This window comes from Drosophila ananassae, chromosome XL (genome assembly GCF_017639315.1).
Source record: "Drosophila ananassae strain 14024-0371.13 chromosome XL, ASM1763931v2, whole genome shotgun sequence".
In the NCBI taxonomy this organism is placed as follows: Eukaryota; Metazoa; Arthropoda; class Insecta; order Diptera; family Drosophilidae; genus Drosophila; species Drosophila ananassae.
Window position 1 is genome coordinate 10913500 of NC_057931.1, and position 19751 is coordinate 10933250.

The window sequence follows — 19751 nt, forward strand, 5'->3', positions numbered from 1 at the left end:
AAAGCCTAAAAAGCTCTTTTTTTCTATTTTCCTGAACAAAAAATAAGCATTTTCGTGGTTGTGGTCTTGGCTAAGCAGAGTCACAGTTGTGCGGAAACTGTGAATAGGATAGCTTTTCACCACAGTGCTTCCAAAACTGTCACTGTTGGGGCACTGTTGGCTGGCATTTTAACGGAAAAGTGAGTTTCTTAAGAGACTTATGTCTTTTATTATTATTATTATTAATTATTCTTGTAAAAAATAGTATGAGTAAAGAATATAAGCCCAAACCCTTGCCTCTTCAGCTCCCTTTGTTTTATTTTTAGACACATTTTCCCATTGAGCTTTGATTTCAAGTGTCAGTTTCGAATTCTTCTGTAGATTTCTTCGGGGGAAGCGAGTACCGGAGTAGACGCACGTCATATATTTATTTATTGTTCCCTCTGGCTGATAAAAGGCATTTGTCCGCGTGTTGTCCCCCCCCCCCCCCCTGCCCCACGCTGCCCGCTGCCACCCGATCATATCTTGCCACAAAATTGATGTTCGATGTGCTCTCTTTCTTTCCAGCCCTCCGGGGAAGTCTTTCTTCGGAGGTGCTTTTCTCCCTCCCCCCACCATCACCTCCATCACTCCACGCCCAACAATTACAATTTCCATGTGTGCCTGTGTGGGAATATGGAATATATATATGTACATATATATATGGAATGTGGGCCAAATGTGCATGGCCCGAGCCACTCTTCCATCCTCTTATCGAAATACTTCGATAAACTAAAAAGATAGTGCCAGAGACACGGGAATGCAGCCACAAAATGCTTCTATCTTTACTTTATTAACTCGATTTTTACAATGAATTTCAATTAAATGAACACTGATTCAGATAAAGCTGGAAAAATGGGGTTTAAATCTAATTAGGAGCTTGTCAAGACAATAAATTTTGGGGGTTAGCTTTTAAATAATATTTTTCTCCTTAAACCATCATTCGAGAAGTTAATTCAAAGTTTTGGTGACGAATTCTCCTCAACTTTGTTATTTTAAAGATGTTGTTGCTAAAAAATATTAAATAATATACAGAAAAGATAATTAAAACACTCTTTTCCTTGAAAAACAAAAATCTAAAGTTTTTTTAAACTTTTTGTGACGAATTCCTTGACATTTTTTGCATGTTTTCTATCACTTTGTGTTTTGAAACTTATAAGATACATAAACATTTACTAAATAATACAAAATCTCTCTAACAAAAAAACTCTTTCCCATCAAAATCGAAAGATAAACAAACTTTTTGTGACGAATTCTCATCCTTAATGGCTTTAAAACATATTAGATGAATAAATATTACTAAATAATAATCGAAAAAGCCAAACTAAGTTTAAAAACCGTAAAAAATACTCTTTAAAAAACTCTTTCCCTACAAAATCGAAAAGTTGAGGAAACTTTTTTGTAACGAATCCATCTACATTGTTTTGATTTCCGGTATTTTGTTTCCAGTAACAATTTCTTGTTGACTTCGTGCTGTCTACAAAGTGTCTGTCGCTTTTATGGCCTTGTTGGGTCACGTAAATGGACTTTGAAATTGTTACCCTCCTGCTCCTACTCTCTATTTATTTTTTCTTTTTTTGGCAAGTTTTTTGGCAGACAGTTTGTGTTATACATAATAATAATATTTTCCTGCCATCGATAGGCCATCAATATTGATTTGTTTTTCATGATATTTCTGTGCTAATTGCTGATGATCCTTTTCAGTTAATTTCTTGCCAAAATGGGTGGGGAGAGAAGAAAAATAGAATCTGTTTTTGGAGGTTGCATGCTGGCATGCTTGACACAGATTCCGTGGCGTTTATTGTGATTACTCGGAGCTGTCCGCTAATGTATGCAAACAGCATGGCCGGACACTGCAGAGCTTCTAAAACTGTGCCACCGTACTGTGCAGCCGTAGCCGCCCACATCGATTTCTGTATGCAATTTAGTGGCGAAATGAATTATTACGCATACGCAACGTATTACAGACACACACACACAGGCCTAACATCGTGTTAAATAAATATTAGGATGAACGAGAAACAAACACGAAATGTTATTTATGTGCCCCACCAATTAGATGACAACGTCATGTCCTTGAACCCATTTTTTCCCCCGAGATGCAACTGCATCTGTCAGATTTATTCGTTTGCCAAAAAAAAAAAATATAAGAAAAAAAGAAAGAATTCCTACAATTGTCTCAACTTGTTGCTCATTTTGTGAAGCCCAAGTGGGTCATCCACCCTTAACCCTCCACAGCCAGAAAAAAATAAGGAAAAAAAATCAAAAACCACATGCGTGTATCGAAACCCCCTACTCCTTTTTCTGGCTCATTTCCTGAAAGACAAATTACAGACAGAAAGACACTCCCCGACCCCCTGTTTCTGAGGGGGGGGGCAGTCATAAATTTGGCGAACATATGTGTGCCGGCAATTTATTTTCATCTACGTTCAAAAATCGCAGACATCGAGCCAATTCTCGCTAAATCGATCCCGGCCGAAATTGGACTTGTGGCCGGGCCGGGCCGGGACGGGCCAGCCGAAGGGGGGGCGACAGTCTCACAAAGCGAAAGAAAAAGTTATTGACTGACTGACTGACTGAGAGACTGTCCGACTGTCCGACTGACAAACTGACTAACTGCAGACAATTTGTGGCCTCCAGGCACGGCAGACAGTGGGCGGCCAGCTGGCCCAGGGCGTGGCTTTCTAAAGACCATAAAAAAAAGGTAAAAATTTAAAAAGAAAAACAAAAGGCAGCGAAAATTATTAAAAAAAAATAGGCCACGGAAATTATGACTCTAGTTTTTTTAAGAACTTAAAAAATATATATATTTTAAGCTACAAGAGGGTATAAGAAGATGATCTATAAAATCTTAACTGATCTTAGTTCCAATGATCTCTAGTTTCCATTTCAAAGTAATAAAAATAAATAATATTTATCATAAAAACAATCAAATAATAAAAAAATCCTTAAAAGCCTACAAAAAAATCTAAAATTTAAGTTTCTTAAAAAATCACCCCCTTTAATAACCCCTCTAACAAAAATAATAATTTTCACAAAAATTAAATCACAACCCCCCCTAAAGAAAGTGCAGCCCAAACACATACCAAAAATCACATTTGGCCGAAAAGCCAAACTTTTGTCTGTTGGCCACAATTATCAACGGAAAAGCCCAAAAAAAAAGGCAAAAAAAATGCCAGAGAGTGAAAGAGACAGAGTAGAAGACAATGAAAGAGACAGGAGAAGGAAATTGGGGGTAGAAACATGTGGAAATTTGATTAAAAAGTAGCTTCAAGGTAATTGCCAGGCCAGAGCCGCCAGACGGGAGGTCTAAAAAGTTCTCGTTTTAAAACAAATGCCAGAAAAAAAAAACTGCATTTTTTTTTTGAAGGGAAGTGACATCTAGGCATATGGAATCTGGAAATCTGAAAATCAGAAAATCTGGAAATCTTCAGGGGCTATCTGGGTCTCTAGAGCAAGTGCAAAGCAATTGACGCCACACGACTGTAGAAACTATGAGAAGTAATCCTACGGCAAGAAGATTACACGATTGCCCGTCAATCATCATTGTGCCGAGGCTTGAGATATATATCTATATACTGTACTGGATATATATATATTATCATATATATCCAGGCAACTGTTGGGCGAACTGATCTGGGCAATGGAGGAACTCTCAGCAGGAAATATTTAGCGCGCATTTTGCATTTTTCACAATTTGTTTTCTTAATTAAACTGCAAGTCTTGGCTCTGCAATTTGCCTTTTGATTTAATTAGTTTCTCCAGACTATCCATCCATCTATCTATCTATCTATGTATCTATTTGGTGGTATGTATGCCTTCTATAATATTTATTCTAAAAGATCTAAACAAATAATTCAATTTAGCTTGGCTTTCCGGCTTGCCGCCCCTTTTTGTTTTCTGTTGAACTCTGGCACCTGTTTTTTATTCTCACAAGCCAATAAAATAAAAAAAAAAATAGACAAAAAAAAGTAAACCACATGTGGGTGGCACTAACAATGACAAGGAAATTAAATTTCCACAAAACAATAAACAGAAAGGGGGAATAAAAAAAGAAAATAAGAGAAAAGTTGAGAAGAAAATGATACTTCTTACTTGTTACTCGTTGCTAGTTACTAGTTATTAGCTACTAGTTTCTAGTTACTAGTCACGAGACACTTTGGGGTACTAGTTAGTAGATACTAGTTACTAGTTACTTGTTACTAGTCACTAGTTATTAGTTGTTAGTTTCTAGGAGACAAAGTCTACTCTTTCTTCAAACTTTCCATTTAATTTAAATAAAAAATAAATATTTATTCTCTTGCCCATCATACCCCTTGGTTGGATATCGAACTCCATACCTATTAGCCATCGAAACAAAGCCCCCACACTGACACCTGCTTGAGCTGTGATTTGTGGCCCGAATGACCACAAAAGAGGGCCCCAAACAGAAGTCAAAGTTCAGTCAGAGTTGACAATGTGCTGGATGGCTAATATTTATGTTTTGTTTTGTTGCACAAACTCATTTAAATGTGGAAGCCACTCCAAGGTTGGCACGTCCATCAGTGGCGAGAAGTGAGGCACGCCCGGCGACTGTTGATCCTGGGCGCTTTGATGTCCTTCTGCCACCGCTTCTGGATGCCGCTCACGTTTTGGCAATTTCTCATAAAACAAACGACCATTAACGCCTTTAAGTTGTCGGCGGCAGCATATCTGCCCCCTGCCCCATGCCCCTGCCTCTTGCCGCTCCACCCACCCACTTTATGATTCTCTGACATGGCTGCGACTTGAGACTTGAGGCTCTCGCTTCTGGCCTGGTTGACTCGGTTCGTGCCTCATATTAAGTTGTCAGCCAGCTCTTGTCCTTCTCCCAAAAAAATCAAGGAAAAGAAAGAAAAGAATATAAAAACCACAAGAAGAATGTATCTCCCAACATCTCCCAGGAAGTGCAGTTACTTTGTTGTTGCCATTCCTAAGCCCCGTTTAATGGCCACATTTTTTCGAGGCACTTGGAGAAAAGAATATATTATTCTTAAATACTATATATGTACACTTTATAACATCTTTAAGTTTCTCTCTCTGTATTATATATTTTATTCTATATCTATTACTATACCTCATCATAGTTCTAGATCTATAACATACTAATATTACTATTCATGTTTTCTGAAAAAGAGGCTGACCTTTTTCAAAAAGATTGAGAATTACTAAGAACTAGTTACTCAGATACTAGTTACTTGTTACTAGATACTTTTTACTAGTTACTAGTTACCAAGTTACTAGATACTAGTTATCAAGTTACTAGCTACTAGTTACCACGTTACTAGTTACTAGTTACCAAGTTACAAAGTACTAGTTACCAAGTTACTAGTTTCTAGTTCACAAGTTACTAGTTACTAGTTACCAAGTTACTAGCTACTAGTTACAAGTTACTAGTTACTAGTTATTAATTATTAAGTTACTAGCTACTAGTTACCAAGTTACTAGTTGCTAGTTACTAGTTACCAAGTTACTAGTTACTAGCAACTAGTTATCAAGTTACTAGCTACTAGTTACCAAATTATAAATTACTAATTTACCAGTTACTAGTTACTAGTTTCTTATTAAAATATTGTAATATAGTTTCTATAAAGCATATAGATCTATGATATATTATACCTATAACATCTTTATAACAGAAACCCATTACAAACTTCCTTAAAACTCTATTAATTTCTGTCTCTATAAGACTCTCTCTCTTGAAGATTATTCCCACAACATTTTTGTAATAAAATCTCCCAACTAAAAACCCTTCAAAATTTCTCTCTGTGTAACAAAAACGAGTGACGAGTGCCTGGGACAGATTGCAGGGAAACTATCGATGCAGCATCCTGTGGCAATAGCAGAGCCGCCACTCCTGCCACTGGCACTGCCACTGGCAGCAGGACTCCTGCCATCATCGCCAGACCACTGACACAACAAAGCCAATTTGCGTGCGTAATTTGTGGCACTTAGAAGCTACGTGACAATGATGAGGCAGGCGGGAGAGAGTCGAGCAAGGGCCACAGTGCCACTGCCACTTGCAGGGCAGGTGCCTCCGCCTGTCATTTGTCTGCATTAGTGGCCCAAAGTGGCCCCAAAAAAATAATAAAAGAATAATATTTGAAAAAAAAAATAGGAAAAAAGAAGAGCAAGCCCCTAACATGATACTTCATCAATTTGCATTAAAAACTAGGTGCTCTTCCCGCCCACCTGACCAACTGGCCCATAATTAATGTCTCTAATTAGCTAACAAATTTCTGAGGAAATTCGGAAAAACAAATATCCATATTTTTCGAAAATATTAATGGGCTAAACCATAAAAAATTATGGTAAAATGTTTAATATTTTTTTTTGTAATATAGTTTCTGGCACTCTATATAGTATGGCGAGGTTATTACGATGATTGTTGGCCACTTTTATGGGCCATGTTTTGTATGTTTTTATGATTCTCGGGCCTCTCGGGCTTTTCGGGCCAGCGTGCCTTCCTGCTCTTCTGTAATAATCTCAATTCTGAGCCATAATAACCCCTTTGGTATCAAATTTAATAGCCACGTGCTGGTATTATTCATATTTTTACAGAAGAACGTATTTATAGTGATGACTTCAAAGTCAGAGCACTGAAAGTGTCAGAAGATCCAACTCCCAACACCAAAAATCATATATTTTAAAGAAATATTTGTTGATTGTCAGTTGATTTGTTTTAATTGAAATAAATTGCTTTCCAGACTCTATATATATACTCTTTATATATAGTATAGTTCTAGTTCTAGTTCCAGTTCTGGCATATATACTTTTTGTTCTTGTTGCCCGATTATGAAAGAAATCGGCCCCAACACATGTATTTTTGTATTTTTGTATTTTTGTATGAAAATGCGTATCTGGTCTTTCGGTTTTTCTGCTCGAGGAAGTGAATTCCGATTTTCAATGACTTGAACTTCTATAAAAAGCATTTACGCAATTTCTTCATCGGCTTTCCGTTCTGCTCCCCCGCCCTATTTTGTTGCTATTATTTATAGTGGTTCCACCGCCCGATAACACTCGGCCCACAGCGATACTCCCTCCACGGCTCTACGACTCTACTGCCCCCTGGCCCTGCCCCTGCCCGAGGCGCCCCATTCAGCCCCCCGCCCACTGATAGCGCCCGATTATTGAATGAATATTAATTAATAGCCTCCGAGGCATTCGAATTAACTAACTGCTGGCAGTTCTTGCCACTTAAAGTCCAATAATGAGCAGGGTGGGGGCTACGGAGTGAGATTTCAGGGCTTCTCTGGGGGGAACATATAAAAAAAATCTAAAAAATATTTTGCTGCTAGATTTTAACTAAAATTTGAAGGAAATCGATGCAGAAAGCGAATAAGGTATTCCGCTTGTGATTCAGATAAAAACTATGGAAGATATAGCCATCTCCGTGGGCCCCATGGGGGAAAACCCACTTTCCAAGGGGATCCATGGGGAAAAATGTGAAAAAAATTAAAAAAATATTTTGTTTCAGGATTTTGATGCAGATCGATGGGGAATCGATCCCGAAATCGTTTAAGGTATTTCGCCTTAGGATCGGATCAGAATTGGGGAAGATATAGCCATCGCAGTGGGCCATATAGCGGAAAACCCACTTTTCAAGGGGATCCATGGGGAAAAATGAGAAAAAAATTGAAAAAATATTGGGTTCCGGGATTTTGACGCAGATCGATCCAGAAATCGTTTAAGGTATTCCCCTTAAGGATCGGATCATTTTTAGGAAAGATATAGCCATCTCTGTGTGCTATAAGGAGGTCAACCCCTTTCCGGATAACAACTGGGGGAGATGGAGATACCCCTTTCCTGAAAAGTCGAAAATTGGCCTTCTCTCCTAATTAAGAGATGGGTTTCGCGATGGCTATTCTGGGCTCCCTGGCGGGTTAATGAGGCCTCCGGCCGAGAGACTGGCCCGCTTAACCCTCCATGGCCGGCGAGGTAGCTCCTTGGGCGGATGAGGAGGAGCAGCTCCTGGTTTTTTGGCTCTCGCCTCCCGACTGAAACCTGAGCTCAATTAGAAGCGGCAAGTTCAGAGCCAGTTTGGCTTCCTGTTGCCAGTTGGAAAGGATGGTGGGATGGATGGTGGCCAGAAGGATGGTTGGAGAGCTTCGACAACAATTTCTATTTGACCAACAAAAACGAAAACAACAATATGTGGCAGGAACGGCAAGCAAGCCAGGCAGCCATCCAGCCATCTAGCCAGGCAGCCTTTTTGCAAAATATCAGTTAAAGTTTCTGTGTCGGCAGAACATTTTTGCGGCCACGTGTGTTTTCAGTTTTAATTTATCTAAACTTTTGCAAGTTTTGACTGTCTGCCTCGACCTCTCCCTCCCTTCCCTCCCTTCCTCGTCCCTGCCTCTTGCCACAATTTGCAATCTGACCTTTTAACCCTTTTCGTGAGACGATGTGCTGGCTGCGACCTTGTAACCACAGCAACACAGCACATCAGTCTGGAACAACTGACGGAAAGCCGTTCCGTGATGATGGAGGGGAGATATATTTTTTAGAGAAAATGCAGCCACTATCCATCATCATTTGCTGGCATTTAAATGCCACTATTCAACCGAATAACTATAATTATTCAGATGCTAAAGATTTATGGTCGAGAGATCGAGAGAGATGTTCATGCAACAGGTTTGCTTCTTGCCTACTTTGTAGGGCAAATATTTTTAAAATATTTCATAAATAGACTTAACCTGGATGACAGTTATCTTCTTTTGAGAATCAGGCTCTGCAAAGATTTATCTAACAGACAGTCTGGCGGACAGGCGGACAAGGCAAACCTACGCGTTAGTTTATGAATTTTAGCGAGTAGCGATAACAGTTATCTTCTGTTTCAGAATCAGACTCTTTAAACTCTATATTTTCAGGAATTTCAGGGTTCTGCAAAGATTTATCCAACGGACAGTGTGGCGGACAGGCGGACAAGGCACACTTACTCGTTAGATTATAAACCACAGCGAGTAGCGAGTAACCAACAAGTAGGACAGAGTTATCGTAAAGAAAACCCATCTGACAGCCATTTCCATACTCCCAGCCATCGGCAGCGATAAGTTATAGAAGATAACTGCTAGTCAGTCACTGATTTGGTGGAAATATTCATTATTCACTCGCCTGACTGCTCAAGGAGCCGAGCAGACAATTATTCTCGGTAGCTTATCGAACTGTCGTCTCCGAGAGTCAGAAAGGGGCATTTTTTCAGACATCAGTCACCGGACTCGAGGGGGCACTGTGTCATTTGCATTCGAGCTAAAAAAAAAAAGCAGCCAGGGAGCTGGAGTTGCAGCAAGATGATGTCATAGACCGCCTAGTCATGATATCACTATGCCATGGCCGTAAAAAAATAAATCATTTTCGCCACCGGCGCTAAGAGTGCAATCACCCAATCACTATCATCGCTTAGAAATCTTCAATCCCCAAATCCCATGGGCCATTTATCAAAGTTCGGCCATCAAGATGTTAACATCGAAATTACACAGTCATAAAAAATATAAAAAAAAAAATAAACTCAACTCAAGCCCAAGGAGCAGAAACCGGTGGACCAACTTTTGTGCAAGAGGCTTACTGTTTTGGGGGAAAAAATAAAATAAAAAGAAGAAAACCCCACCCACTAACTCAGTGCCCCTGGCGCTCTGTAGTGGCAGAGGCAGTCTTCCAGTCTCCCACTGCAGTGGTTGCAGCTCGGAGCGTGTTTAATTGCGTGCAATTTGTTTTAGCGACTCCGCGGCGGCTACTAAGAGCCAGACAGCTGACACAGTGAAGCCTGACAGGGAGGGAACTCAGGGGATTAATATTTATTAAGTTATATTGAAGATCTTGGCCTTAAACTTGTTATAAGAGGGGTCTACAAGGCTCTTACTAGACTTAACTAGATCTTTAAAAGATATATTTATAAAAAGTCTATAATATTTCTTATAGAACTGTTTCTTATAGAGTCATACCTTAATAATTATGTATAATAAGCTATATCTTTGTAATAGAACTATAGTAGAACTCTTATAGAACCTCTAAAACTTTATTTTTTTAAGAATACGGGGCCTATATGACTTATACCCTCTATGATAGATGATTTCTTCACTTAAGATCAGAGTTCCTATAGAGATGCTACCAATTTTTAATAGTTATAACTCTACAATTCTTTATAGAACTTCTAAAACTATTAAAATTATAGAGAAAAATAATAATAATTAGCCTCTTAAATCCCTTAAATACCACTCTTCACTGTACTTGTGAATCTGCAGTGTCTATGTGGGCCAGGCTATATGTTACAGCCACTCACAATGGCAGAGGGTCGCATGAACATTTTCGGTTTTGCATTTCAGTAACTCATTAGGCACGCACAGACGGGCGAGCGACGAGCGGCGAGAGGCGAGCGGCGAGCGGCGAGAGGCGAGTGACGAATGGCGTCTTGTAGGTCAGCTTTGGGCGAGACTGCTTCACAGTTCAGTCGCTTTTCATAGAGTTTAATGGCATTATTTCAATACCCTAACAGAAAGTTAGACTTATTAGCTCAAATGTGATTAGTTTACCAACTTTTAAGCCAAAAATTCCACTAATAGAGTGTTTGGAAGTCAGTTCTCGTTATACTTCCTGCTTGTTTCTGTTTCTGTTTCTGTTTCGCTACTTGGACTTTAAACTCAATTACCTGAGCAACCGAAGGGGGGAGTACGCACAAATCACTCTTTATTTAAGTTTATTTCTCTTTTTTTAATTTGGTGTGACCAGCTTCCTTATGGGACAGGGAGAGGGCATAGCATGCACGTGTGCCATTAATGCTTCGATGCTTCCATTTAGAAATAATATTTATGACGAAGGCGGCTCCCAGCAATTAACATTTAAGACGTATTTTTTTTCTATATATATTTTTTTTTTTAAATATTTAAATTGGCTTAAAGAGAGAGAGAGAGCTAGAGAGGTAGAGAGCTAGAGAGCTAGACCTGGGCCATATCTATAAATCAAATATTGACGCAGGCCGCCGGTTGAGTTATCATATCGTATCGTATCGTAGCCGGCACACCGACCTCCGATCGGGCTTATCGCCTTACCCAGATATGTATTACCTCATCGGCCACTAATCGGCCAAAAGCACCAAAAAGGTGCCTCGTCCCCAAGGCTCCAAGTATTCAGAAGGCGTCTTAGGCTGAGGAAGAAACATAAATTATCCGGTCTAGTCTTCTCTCCCCCCAGAAGACAGTCTCCAGTATTTTTTTTTTTTGTCTGAGCCCAGGCAGTTGGGACGTGTTTGGCGCACCAAGTGGGCGCGGTTCGATATGCAAAGCACGTTGGTTGGATTTCAGAGACGCCCCCGACTCCCCCAACTCCCAGGGAGGGATCATAATGACACTAATGTGGATCAGATAAGGTCTGATTTCCCCAGAAATCGAGGTGTCTTTTATGGCAGGCCATAGATCTCCGTTTTTGGATGGAAAGTTAGACCGAAAATGGGAGCATATATCTGGGTATTCCCAACCCATATCGGCTGCCACAAGAATCAGCTTCATTATGAGACTGAGACTGAGACTGAGGCTGAGACTGAGACTGGGACAAAGTGGATGGCCTCCTGGATGACCTCAAGTGCGGCATCCACAGCACAAAAACAGTAACAGTAACAGTAACAGAATGGCAACTTGCAACAAAGGCAACCTCTGACCCCCTCTCGCTCGCTCCCACTATCAACCGATGCAGTTGTCATCAAGTGCAACGTCATCCTGCTTATTAAAGGTATTACAACAAGGAGGGAGGGCGGTAGCAGAGCCCTGTTCTGTGCCACAGAGAATGCCACAGAGAGTGCCACACTAGACAACAAGTAAACGTAATTACAGCCCAGTCTCTGCCACAGTCTCTGCCACAGTCTCTGCCGGCGACTCTGCCTCAGTCTCTGCCGCAGTCTCTGTCAGCGTAAAAATCTCTTAAGATTTTCACTTAAAAAAATACAGTACAAGTAAAAAAAATTAACATTTTTTTAAGAGAGTTTTCAATTATTGTTTTTAATCCCTTTTTTTTATACCCTTGCAGAGGGTATTATAATTTTGGTCAAAAGTGTGCAACGCAGTGAAGGAGACATCTCCGACCCTATAAAGTATATATATTCTTGATCAGGATCACCTCCTGAGTCGATATGAGCATGTCCGTCTGTCCGTCTGTCCGTCTGTCCGTCTGTCCGTCGGTCCGTCTGTCCGTCTGTCCGTCTGTCCGTCTGTCTGTTTCTACGCAAACTAGTCTCTCAGTTTTAAAGCTATCGAGTTGAAACTTTGCACACACCCTTCTTTCCTTTGCAGGCAGTATATAAGTCGGAACGGCCGGGATCGGTCGACTATATCCTATAGCTGCCATATAACTGATTGATCGGAAATGCCATAACTTTGGTGTTTTTTAAGTTAGAGGGTTGGGAGTTTCTACACATGTTATATTTGACCAAAATATCTTATGTACAAAATTTCGTAAGGATCGGCCGACTATATCCTATAGCTGTCATAGAACGATCGAAATTGGCATAACTTTGGTGTTTTTTAAGTTAGAAAGATGGGATTTGGTACAGATTCTATTTTGGGGAAAACAATCTGATCTGCCAATTTTCATAAGGATCGGCCGACTATAAACGATCCGCTATATATCTAATAAAATAAGATGGGTGGCGCCACCTAGCGGACTGCGACTGAACTGCAAGGGTATATCAACTTCGGCTCCGCCCGAAGTTAGCTTTCCTTTCTTGTTTAGTATTAAAATATAAAATATTAAAAAAATAACAAGTTAAGTTACTAATTTTATAATTTAAAACCTTAAAAAGTATTTAGAAAAGTTTTTTAAGCAATTTATAATATTTTAAAAGATTAAAACAAATATTTTCATTCATTTTTGAAATTCTAGGAAACAATTTTTGAAAAAAAGGCCTTAATTCTTTTTCAAAATTTAACTTAAAAATGTGAAAAATATCCAAAACAAACTCCTAACATATATTTAAAATACTATACAAAAAAAAACTACTAAAATAAGTCTTCAATAATTTTCAAAAGTAAGTTTCCAAAAAGGGTTTTGAAAATTTTTGAAAATTAAACTTTTCCTAAAATGTCACCTAAAAGCCTATTTTTCTTAAAAAAAAATTATATAAAATTATAAAAAGTAAGCCAAAAAAGGTCTAATATGAAATCTCTTTAATATTTTATTCTCTTTGAAGTACAGCCCATTTTTCTCAGTGCCTTTCTATTTGTTGTGGCTGTAGGCCTTCTACGCTTTGTCACAAAAAACAAAAAATAAAGGCAGGAGGCAACTACTTGACAGTGCGGCTTGTTGATTCCTTCTCTTCTCGACTGGGGGCCAGGTATGTAGGGGGGGCTCAAGGGGCAAGCCAAAGGGGCATGCAATGGGGCAAGTAGATGGGCGGGGAGGCCCAGGCCCAAGACGACAGCGACAACAACAACCGACTCGACTCGCATTGCTGCACATTTTAGGCGGCAGTCGAACAAAAAGGTTACTTCTTCCATGATTCCAACACTTGAACTGCATTAGCGTAAGCTGCGACACACCTACAAAGGGTATTCTACAAAAATCTGGTCTCTATATGGTGGCATGTGGCATGTGGCATGTATGAGGGGGAGTGGGGAGTGGGGAGTGGTGTATGGGGCCATCCATCATATTTGGGTCTAGAAGTCAGAGACACCAGCTGACAATACATCAGTGGCTGTCAAACTGTCGATGAGACCCAAAAAAGATGCCTCAGTCACCTTGCCCCTCTTGCCACCTTGCCCCCCTTGCCACCCTTGCCACCATTGCCCCTCTTGCCCCCAACTTATCCATCTATATATCATATATACTATATAGTATCATAAACACCAGTTCTATGACCCAAAAGCAACAAGTTATAGGGAAAACATTTAAAAAAAAACGTAAATGTTCCTACTTGTTGTGTTTTTTATGCAAATTTCGGAGAAAAAATGGCTTGTTTTTTGTTCGTTTTTTACACTTAACTACTGCTTAAAGTAATGAGCTTTTTAACTAGACAGTTTCGAGGTTGAAAAGTCATCAAAAAAATGGAAATCATTAACAGGGAACTATACGAGTGGCAAATTATGCGAAAAAACAAGTATTTTTAGGTTTTAAATTCAGCTTTAAAGTTTAAATAAATAGCTAGAATAAAATAATAATTGAAAAATTTATCAATTTTTTGTTTTAATTTTTTCATAAAAAATTATGTTTAAAAAATAAAAAATGTAAAGTTTCAAAATACTTATAGGCTTTAAAGTAAGCTCTGTTTTCTCAAGAAATTTGTCTATTTTAAGTCTTAATTACTTAAAATTACTTAAAGAACTTACTATTTTTGTTGAAAAATTTGTCAAAAAAATAATAATTGAAACAGTTTCCAACTCTTTATTTTTAAAACCCTAAAAAAGCCCCAAAGTAAGCTCTGTTTTCTCAAGAAATGTGTCTATTTTGAGTCCAAATAATATCCAAATGTGTCTGTCTATTATTTTCTGTCATCCATGGGCCTATCTGCTCCTAACATCTTGTTGCCAACAAAAAAAAAGACAAAAAAAAAAAAGGTGGCCACTGGCCATGTCCCCTGTCTGAGAGTTTAAGAGCCAAGGTCAGGTTTCTTTACTCTTTTTTGGTAAAAAAAAAAATAAAAGAAAAATAAAAAAAATACTAAAAATAGATTTAAAAAAAATAGACAAAATCACAGGCTGTCTGAAAGTTTATTTTGTTTTGGGTTTTTTGTTTCTACTATTATTTTTTTAAATTTAATTTTATTTTTTTTTCCATTTTATTTTTATTGTTTTTTTTGGCGGCACGTTTCAACAGCAGAAGCTAAACAAAAATAACAACAAACACTCGAAACAAAAACAGGAAATAAATCAAGTTTGGTGAAGAAGCTTTTTTTTTTTGGCCAAAAGTCGAGTTGTTTCTGTTTCTGAGGCCGGACGGGCAGCGACAGCGACAAATATTTGTCTCTTGACAGCTAATGGGCTCATTTGGAGATCGCCAGAAATCGGTAGATATATATATACATATATATGCACAAGTCTGTATATATAGACAGCCGGTCGGTCTGATGGTCCAAGCGTCAAGCAGTCTGTTTACCTTTCAGCTCGCAGCTCTCGAATTTTGCATTTTTTTTTTAATTTTTTTCCATCACACATACCTGTAAAAAAAAGAGAAAAAAATATGTTTTTTTAATTGAATTATTAATTCATAAATCTACTAAAAAAAAGGGGTAAGGGGTAATTATAAGAGAACTTGTTTCTATTTCTTTAAAAAAATATATAATCTTAAATATCATAAAGAGAAACACTATCCTAGCAAAATATTTGTCATTATTTCAGTTTATTGGATCAGAAAACCGAAAAACGATCCAAGTAGCCAAGAAGCTAATGAACTTGGCCACAAAATGCTGATTCTAGATGAAAAATAAAACAGAAAACGGGCATAATAATGTGCATTGGATACCACACCAGAATCGTATTCCAAAAAAAGAGTCAAGTTTTTGATTTTTTTTTTATCAAGAAAATAAAATCAAGAAAAATTTCTAAGAGGCTTAGTCAGGTGGTCAGGTTATAGACATGACTTTAAGGCCAAAAAATAAGATACAATTGTATCTAGAAGTAACTAGAAGTATCTCACTTATAATATACCATATAATACTCTATAAATAGTTGCCCCGATTCAAAATCCCTCCATGGAACCTCCATGGAACCTCCATGGAACCTCACTCATATCAGTTAGTGGAGTATTGGCCTTATCGACTTGGCAACAACATCATGAGAGCATGAAACTGCAATAGAAACAACAATAACAATAAGAAGAAAAAACTATGCCACCTTGTAGGTGATTTCTATATCTTATCTGCCATTCTAGACTATTTCTTTTCTTTCTCCTTTCCAGTTTTGACTTGACTTTAGACATTTTTCTTTAATTGACTTTTCCACTCCACTGCCCCAAAGCCGAAAAGGCCGGTAATTAGCCGAAAATTGTTAACAAAAAATTAAAAAAAAAAAAAAAAACAAGAAAACGATAAAACAAATTCGATGAAATATCAATAAAGTAGCTGACACGAGGGAATAATAATAAAATAAAACAAAAAAGAGATAAAATACATTAATATTTTATGCCATTTTAGTAGGAAGTTTCGAACATCGAACCACGAACCTCCAAACACTCTTCAATTATGTCACATTATTGACTTTCCAGCTGCGATCGAGATTGGGTTATCGCCCGACTATGTTCTCAAGATCATAATTATACGACCTAATTGGGTTTATGGTTGTAATCTGAGGTGATTAGGACTAGGGCTAGGGCTTATAGAAGGGGTATAGCTTGAAAAGGTAGTAGTACCAGGTATTAGAATAATTTTTAAAAACGATTACAGAACCTAAACTCTTTTTTTTATAGGAGAATCTTTGCAGAAGGAGTAGCAGTACCGGGTATCATATACCTAAGAAGCTCTCTTGTCTCTCATAACTAATTACTATAAGAATTAGACAACCTTTTCTAAATTATTTTCACTAAAAATCAGCTACAACAGCTACTAGCAGTACCAGGTATCATATAGTACAGATATATGTATTATACAGAGTAGTACCGGGTATCATATACTCCTTTTTTAACTTCAAACAGACTGCACAAGATACTATAGATCTTAAACGATAAAAAGAGCTATAAGAGAGGGTAGTACCGGGTATCATATACCCAAAAATTAGCTATTAACAACTATTAGAAGTACCAGGTATCATATATTCCTCTCTATACCCCAAAAAAGAGTGTCTTGGAGGCAATAGATACCCCAGAAATTCCTCCACAAAGGCCATGACAAATGCCTCCAAAATTTTAGCTTCGATTTCAATAAAATAAGCATAGCGATCGCGATAGCTTGGCGTTGAAAATCAAAGTGTTTGCCATGCTTTTTGGTTTCTTTTTGGTTTTTTTTGTTGGGAATCGAAGCGTATTTAAGCATAAATATATGCAGGTCGCGTAAGGCAATGGCAAATTAAGGGAATTTGCATAATTATGCATCAATTTTTGAGTATTTCTGTTGGCTGGCTTGTTTGATTGCTGCTCTTATGCTTTGTTTACTAATTAATTGGCTCGACTTGATCGCCACTTTGCGACTTCCAAAAACAAAAAAACAATTTCAAGAAATGGAGAAAAGAAATGAATTCGAGAAGCACTGCCTCAAGTCTTGACTCCAAACAATTAATTTAAATTGAAATGATGTGAAATAAGCAATAAAAATTTAACTTTCTGGACTGCCTCCTTTTAATTTATTTTAATTCCCGAGAAGGCCTCTCCTCGTCATGCTCCAAATAATGATCATGATGATGATGCAACCAGGGGGAGGACCCCCATTCTGATGTCATCTATATAAGCCGCAGCCCATTTGGGGCTCTGCTTCTGATATTTATTAAAAGATTATTAAAGTCTCTTCCTCCCAAAAAAAAAACCTACTGATTGATCTGCAATAGAAAGTCAATTCCTTTAATTGGAAGCAAATATACCAGAATATCTGTTTTATAATTCCCATCCCAAAAACCAGTTTATTTCAATTTCTACAAGTTCTATAATGTGTCATGCCTGGAATACCCAATGAGTAGACCAATCCCTATAGATTCTAGCAGAATACTAAACTGTAGACAGCGCCCCCTATACTTTATGATCACTTTTTCGCATAAAATACTTAAAACTTAAGTGCAATTTTAAAGAAAAAATAAAAAAGAGACTTGTTTATGGCGTCATTTTGAGTTTATTTCAGACAGTTGGGATGATGACACAAGACCTATATATATAATATACTATATATATAGTATATCTTCTGTAATATCTGGCTCTCTGGTACATATTTGTAGACACCCACACACTGGCAGTGCATTTTGCAATAACTAGGAATGTTAATAGGTTCTATTTCTCTTTCTATTTTAAACACTTTACGCAATAAAGCCAAACAATAATTGCTCTAGATATATATGTATATACTCTCTATATACTATATACTATATACTATATAGGGCTGTACTACAGACTCTCGTCTAGTCATCCCACAGAGCCATGCCATGCAAATATTAAATTACAAAAAAAAAATATGACAGACTGTTGGAGTGAGAACTGAAAAGAACTCTACTTTAGCTCTGTTTAGTCTGCTAGTAATAATAATAAAAAATAAAAAATATATACCTATATTTTGAAATAGATATCTTGCCATTATTGCTCAGAAATAGCTTCCTTCTGCCACCTGCCTTCAAATCACCATCGAGGGTGGAATGAACTTTAATGAAAACCAATTTGAAAAACGAGAACTAAGGGGGGCAGCTCATCGTGCCTGCCGTTTTAAAGGGTTTCCATTTTCACATTCCTTCCTCAATTATCCAGTCACAAGTCTCACTAACTTGTTCATTTCATCAGCAATTATGGAATATTTTCGAGAATAGTCATTTTTTTCAAGGTTTTTAATTGCTTTTTTAATCCTTTTTTTAGGGGTTTTAGATTACTGTTTTAGGGGGTAATTAAGAGTCTGTTGTAAAGAGTGTACTTTGAGAGAGATTACTATAAATGTACTGTACTATATTCTATACTCGAGACTACTTTACGTTCTATAATTTCTGTTTAAAAAATATTTTAAAAAATAGTAACCTTTTTTTGAGGGTTTCTATAAGATATACTATACTAATACTAATAATATACTAACTAATACTAACTATTACTATACTAATATATAAAAAAACTAATAATAGAATACCTTCCTATAATGTTTCTAGAATTTTGGAGAAAAAAACACCAAAAAATATATATTTTTTTAGGGGATTCGAACTCTACACTATCAGAATTACTATTTCTATGGTAGTTTAGACTGTTTCTTTAAGAAAAGTTCATTGTAGACTCTATTATTTAATAATTATTAAAAAAATAACAATAATATTAAGAAATAATAGATCTCCACTAGAGGGTTTCGAACCTTAGACTCTTAGAGCCTTAAGACCTACTAACTATAATACCTAGAATACTACTAACAGATCTAATACGTAATGCTAGGTACTACATACATATAAATATAATATTACTAATTCTAGTACTAGTACTAAGAAAATCTTCAAACCTATAATTTAATAATTATTTTTAAAAAATTTATAGATCTGCTTTGGTGAGTTTCCAACCTAAGACTCCTAAGATCTACTACTAACAGACCTATTTGTACTAAAAAATACTTATATACTAATACTAATACTACTACTACTACTAATACTAATTCTAGTACTAGCACTAAAACTAAGAAAAACTTCAAGACTATAATTTAATTAAAAATAATTAAAAATAATTTAATAAACAAAAAAATAAAAAAAATGTTAATGAAACCCCTCTTAGAGTATCGAACCCTAGCCCACCAGACTCTCCACTCTCCACTTTCCACACTCCACTCCCCACTAGCTGCCCAGCTCCCATCTCCCATCTCCCACTGCCCTTCTCCCGAACTTCAAATTCAAATGGTCTCCGGTCTCTGGTCGCTGGTGTCTCTGGTGTCTTGTCGCCTTCTATTAATAGCCATTTGCCTCATCTCTGCCCCATGTCTCTGCCCCATCTCTCTGCCACATTCCCGATGCATGGCTGGTGACTACGTCACTGGTTGGACGCGGGCCAGGGTGGCATGGATCCCGGGATCCAAGATCGCTAAAGAAGAAGATACGCATCCTACTGGGTGATATGGCCTAATGACTAATGGCTGCCCGGAAGTTATG

At 37.6% G+C, this 19751-nt stretch overlaps 1 protein-coding gene across 23 annotated transcripts in view; it reads right to left on the bottom strand.

Annotated features, from left to right (window-relative positions):
• LOC6504618 (basement membrane-specific heparan sulfate proteoglycan core protein) overlaps positions 1 to 19751 on the bottom strand; it is a 79372-nt gene that overhangs the window by 55177 nt on the left and 4444 nt on the right. The gene's annotated exons all lie outside the window — the stretch shown is intronic.